Raw genomic sequence first — 6,265 nt, 5'->3', positions numbered from 1 at the left:
ACCAAGTCGCTGCCTTACATATCTGATCAACAGAAGCCTTGTTCTTGAAGGCCCATGTGGAAGCCACAGCCCTAGTAGAGTGAGCTGTGATTCTTTCAGGAGGCTGCCGTCCGGCAGTCTCGTAAGCCAATCGGATGATGCTTTTAAGCCAAAAGGAAAGAGAGGTAGAAGTCGCTTTTTGACCTCTCCTTTTACCAGAATAGACGACAAACAGAGAAGATGTTTGTCTGAACTCTTTTGTAGCTTCTAAATAGAATTTTAGAGCATGGACTACGTCTAAATTGTGTAACAAACGTTCTTTCTTTGAAACTGGATTCGGACACAAAGAAGGTACAACTATCTCCTGGTTAATATTTTTGTTGGAAACAACCTTTGGAAGAAAACCAGGCTTAGTACGCAAAACAACCTTATCTGAATGGAACACCAGATAGGGCGGAGAACACTGCAAAGCAGACAACTCAGAAACTCTTCTAGCAGAAGAAATAGCAACCAAAAACAAAACTTTCCAAGATAACAACTTAATATCTATGGAATGTAAAGGTTCAAACGGAACCCCTTGGAGAACTGAAAGAACTAGATTTAAACTCCAGGGAGGAGACAAAGGTCTGTAAACAGGCTTGATCCTAACCAGAGCCTGAACAAATGCTTGAACATCTGGCACAGCTGCCAGTCGTTTGTGTAGTAAGACAGATAACGCAGAAATCTGTCCCTTTAGAGAACTCGCAGATAATCCTTTATCCAAACCTTCTTGTAGAAAGGAAAGGATCTTAGGAATTTTGATCTTATTCCATAGGAATCCCTTGGATTCACACCAGCAGATATATCTTTTCCATATTTTATGGTAAATTTTTCTAGTTACCGGTTTTCTGGCTTGAACCAGAGTATCTATCACAGAATCTGAAAACCCACGCTTTGATAGAATCAAGCGTTCAATTTCCAAGCCGTCAGCTGGAGGGAGACCAGATTTGGATGTTCGAATGGACCCTGAACAAGAAGGTCCTGTCTCAAAGGTAGCTTCCATGGTGGAACCGATGACATATTCACCAGGTCTGCATACCAAGTCCTGCGTGGCCACGCAGGAGCTATCAAGATCACCGAGGCCCTCTCCTGCTTGATCCTGGTTACCAGCCTGGGAATGAGAGGAAACGGTGGAAACACATAAGCTAGGTTGAAGGTCCAAGGCGCTACTAGTGCATCCACTAGAGTCGCCTTGGGATCCCTGGATCTGGACCCGTAGCAAGGAACCTTGAAGTTCTGACGAGACGCCATCAGATCCATGTCTGGAATGCCCCATAATTGAGTTAATTGGGCAAAGATCTCCGGGTGAAGTTCCCACTCCCCCGGATGGAATGTCTGACGACTTGGATAATCCGCCTCCCAGTTTTCCACTCCTAGGATGTGGATCGCAGATAGGTGGCAGGAGTGATCCTCCGCCAATTCTATTATTTTGGTCACTTCTCTCATCGCCAGGGAACTCCTTGTTCCCCCCTGATGATTGATATAAGCAACAGTCGTCATGTTGTCTGATTGGAATCTGATAAATCTGGCCTTTGCTAGTTGAGGCCAAGCCCTGAGAGCATTGAATATCGCTCTCAGTTCCAGAATTTTTATCGGGAGAAGAGACTCTCTTCCCGAGACCAAAGTCCCTGAGCTTTCAGGGATTCCCAGACCGCGCCCCAGCCTGCTAGACTGGCGTCGGTCGTGACGATGACCCACTCTGGTCTGCGGAAGCTCATTCCCTGGGACAGGTGGTCCAGGGTTAGCCACCAACGGAGTGAGTCTCTGGTCTTCTGATCTACTTGAATCACTGGAGACAAGTCTGTATAGTCCCCATTCCACTGTTTCAGCATGCACAGTTGTAATGGTCTTAGATGAATTCGCGCAAAAGGAACTATGTCCATTGCTGCAACCATCAACCCTACTACTTCCATGCACTGAGCTACGGAAGGACGTGGAATAGAATGAAGAACTTGACAAGCGTTTAGATGTTTTGACTTTCTGACTTCTGTCAGGAAAATCCTCATTTCTAAAGAATCTATTATTGTTCCCAAGAAAGGAACTCTTGTCGACGGAGACAGGGAACTTTTTTCTATGTTCACCTTCCATCCGTGAGATCTGAGAAAGGCCAGAACGAACCTTAGGAACTGATGATGATCCTTGTGGATAGGAATATGTAGATACGCATCCTTGAGATCCACGGTAGTCATAAATTGACCTTCCTGGATTGTAGGTAGAATCGTTTGAATGGTCTCCATTTTGAACGATGGAACCCTGAGAAATTTGTTTAGGATCTTTAAATCCAGAATTGGTCTGAAAGTTCCCTCTTTTTTGGGAACTACAAACAGATTTGAGTAAAATCCCATTCCCTGGTCCGCCGTTGGAACTGGGTGTATCACTCCCATTTTTAACAGGTCTTCTACACAATGTAAAAATGCCTGTCTCTTTATTTGGTTTGAGGATAAGTGAGACATGTGGAACCTTCCCCTTGGGGGTAGTTCCTTGAATTCCAGAAGATAACCCTGGGAGACTATTTCTAGTGCCCAGGGATCCTGAACATCTCTTGCCCAAGCCTGAGCGAAGAGAGAGAGTCTGCCCCCTACTAGATCCGGTCCCGGATCGGGGGCTACTCCTTCATGCTGTCTTGTTAGCAGCAGCAGGCTTCTTGGCCTGCTTACCCTTGTTCCAGCCTTGCATCGGTTTCCAGGCTGGTTTGGTTTGTGAAGCATTACCCTCTTGTTTAGAGGATGCGGAATTAGAGGCCGGTCCATTCCTGAAATTGCGAAAGGAACGAAAATTAGACTTATTCTTGGCTTTGAAAGGCCTATCTTGTGGGAGGGCGTGGCCCTTTCCCCCAGTGATGTCTGAGATAATCTCTTTCAATTCTGGCCCAAAGAGAGTTTTACCCTTGAAGGGGATATTAAGCAATTTTGTCTTGGAAGATACATCTGCTGACCAAGACTTTAGCCAAAACGCTCTGCGCGCCACAATTGCAAACCCTGAATTTTTCGCCGCTAATCTAGCTAATTGCAAAGCGGCATCTAAAATAAAAGAATTAGCCAACTTAAGTGCGTGAACTCTGTCCATAACCTCCTCATACGGAGTCTCTCTACTGAGCGACTTTTCTAGTTCCTCGAACCAGAACCACGCTGCTGTAGTGACAGGAACAATGCACGAAATGGGTTGCAGAAGGTAACCTTGCTGTACAAAAATCTTTTTAAGCAAACCCTCCAATTTTTTATCCATAGGATCTTTGAAAGCACAATTATCCTCGATAGGAATAGTAGTGCGCTTGTTTAGAGTAGAAACTGCCCCCTCGACCTTAGGGACTGTCTGCCATAAGTCCTTTCTGGGGTCGACCATAGGAAATAATTTCTTAAATATAGGAGGGGGGACAAAAGGTATGCCGGGCTTCTCCCACTCCTTATTCACTATGTCCGCCACCCGCTTGGGTATAGGAAAAGCGTCGGGGTGCACCGGAACCTCTAGGAACTTGTCCATCTTGCATAATTTTTCTGGAATGACCAGGTTGCCACAATCATCCAGAGTAGATAACACCTCCTTAAGCAGTGCGCGGAGATGCTCTAATTTAAATTTAAATGTCACAACATCAGGTTCAGTTTGTTGAGAAATTTTTCCTGAATCAGAAATTTCCCCATCTGACAAAACCTCCCTCATGGCCCCTTCAGATTGGTGTGAGGGTATGACAGAGCAATTATCATCAGCGCCCTCCTGCTCTTCAGTGTTTAAAACAGAGCAATCGCGCTTTCTCTGATATGTAGGTATTTTGGATAAAATATTTGCTATGGAGTTATCCATTACTGCCGTCAATTGTTGCATAGTAATAAGCATTGGCGCGCTAGAAGTACTAGGGGCCTCCTGCGTGGGCAAAACTGGCGTAGACACAGAAGGAGATGATGTAGAACTATGTCTACTCCCTTCATCTGATGAAACATCTTGGGCAATTTTACTATCTGTGGCAGCACTGTCCTTACTTTGTTTGGACGCTATGGCACAATTATCACACAATTTTGAAGGGGGAGACACATTGACTTTCATACATATAGAACATAGCTTATCTGAAGGTACAGACATGTTAAACAGGCTTAAACTTGTCAATAAAGCACAAAAACCGTTTTAAAACAAAAACGTTACTGTCTCTTTAAATTTTAAACAGTGCACACTTTATTACTGAATATGTGAAAAAGTATGAAGGAATTGTTCAAAATTTCAGAGCTTTAACCCTTAAAATAACGAAACCGGAGCCGGTTACAGTTTTAACCCCTCTACAGTCCCAGCTACAGCCTTTGCTGCGACTTTACCAAACCCAGGGGGGAATACGATACCAAATGAAGCCTTCTAGGAACCTTTCCAACTACTTTCAGATCCACACACATGCATCTGCATGTCTTGCTCTCAAAAGTAACTGCGCAGTAATGGCGCGAAAATGAGGCTCAGCCTACAACTGGGAAGGCCCTTCCTGACTGGAAAGGTGTCTAACTCAGTGCCTGACGTTAAAAAACGTTCCCCAAGCTTATAAGTGTGAATTTCAAGCATAAACATGTATAAAAAGCTCAAATAAAGCAATCGATTTTGCCCATAAAAGTGTCTACCAGTTTTACAGCCCATATTAAGCCCTTTATTCTGTTTGAGACTAAGAAAATGGCTTACCGGTCCCCATGAGGGGAAATGACAGCCTTCCAGCATTACACAGTCTTGTTAGAAATATGGCTAGTCATACCTTAAGCAGAAAAGTCTGCTAACTGTTTCCCCCAACTGAAGTTACTTCATCTCAACAGTCCTATGTGGAAACAGCAAACGATTTTAGTTACTGCTGCTAAAATCATCTTCCTCTCACAAACAGAACTCTTCTTCTTTTTCTGTTTCAGAGTAAATAGTACATACCAGCACTATTTTAAAATAACAAACTCTTGATAGTAGAATAAAAAACTACAACTAAACACCACATACTCTTAACCATCTCCGTGGAGATGTTGCCTGTGCAACGGCAAAGAGAATGACTAGGGTGGGCGGAGCCTAGGAGGGACTATATGGACAGCTTTTGCTGGGACTCTTTGCCATTTCCTGTTGGGGAAGAGATATTCCCCACAAGTAAGGATGACGCCGTGGACCGGACACACCAATGTTGGAGAAAATGCGTTTTGGCCTTGTTTCTTTAACAACATGGTTGGAAAATCAATTTTCCAAAGGGTTCTCTGGTTCCAGGCTCAGACAATAGTTGTTTTTCTGAGAGTTCAGATAGATTAGGTTCCATGAATTTCTCTTTGACAGATCTAAGAAAATTGGAACTAATGTTAGCTTGTAAAAATCTTCAGTCTTTTTCTTTTCTCTCAGTTGCTCTTTTGCATGGAGATATTAGGTCTCATGATTGCTGTATTGGATGCTTTTCCGTTTGCTCATTTTTATTTGAGGCCTCTTCAGCTTTGTATGCTTCAGCAGTGGTGCAGTCTTAAAAGATGTGTCTAGATTACAGGACAAGTTAGTCACTGTCTGGGTGGCTGAATCATCAGCTTCTTATGTAGGGGGCTTCTTTTGCTCTTCCTGTTTGGACTGTGATCACTTCAGATGCAAGTCTTTTAGGTTGGGGGGCCATCTGGGGGACTCTGAGGGCACAAGGGGTTTGGTTTCCTCGGGAGGCAAGGTTATTCCAAGAAAATTGTTTGTGATAGGAGGTCACAATTTCAGGCTGGAGGAAAGGAGATTAAATCTCCTGCATTGGAAACGTTTTTTCACTGTAAGAGCAATAAAAATGTGTAACTCATTACCTAAAGAGGTAGTGAATGTTAATACCTTAAATACATTTAAAAATGGTTTGAATACATTTTTGGCTAGAAACAGAATTCAGGGATATGATTGCTTGTGTTGAGAGGGTCACCTTTTAATGGGATTCATTTAAGCTTAACTGAAGCTTTTTTGTAAGTATATTAGATTTGTATAGGTTGAACTCTATGGACTTCTGTCTTTTTTTCAACCTCATCTACTATGTTAGAACTATGTTTCCCTGTTCATTCTTTGGGTTCTGTTTGGTTTGTGAAAAAGATGTTCTTTTTATCCCGCCCTTATTTCTCATTAGCCGTGGACTCCACAGCTTGGGTATTAGTTCCCATGAGTATTGGATTGTAGATCCCTATGATTATGTGCCTGTGAGGCATAAAATGCGTCAGAGTGTAAAGGGCTGTCTCTGATTTTATGGAACTAAAATAAGTTATGTTTTACTTTTTGTAAGGTGCTATTTTGTGCTGCCTTT

This window comes from Bombina bombina, chromosome 7 (genome assembly GCF_027579735.1).
Source record: "Bombina bombina isolate aBomBom1 chromosome 7, aBomBom1.pri, whole genome shotgun sequence".
NCBI classification, from domain to species: Eukaryota; Metazoa; Chordata; class Amphibia; order Anura; family Bombinatoridae; genus Bombina; species Bombina bombina.
The sequence above is the reverse complement of the archived record's forward strand: the minus strand, read 5'-3'. Positions refer to the sequence as shown.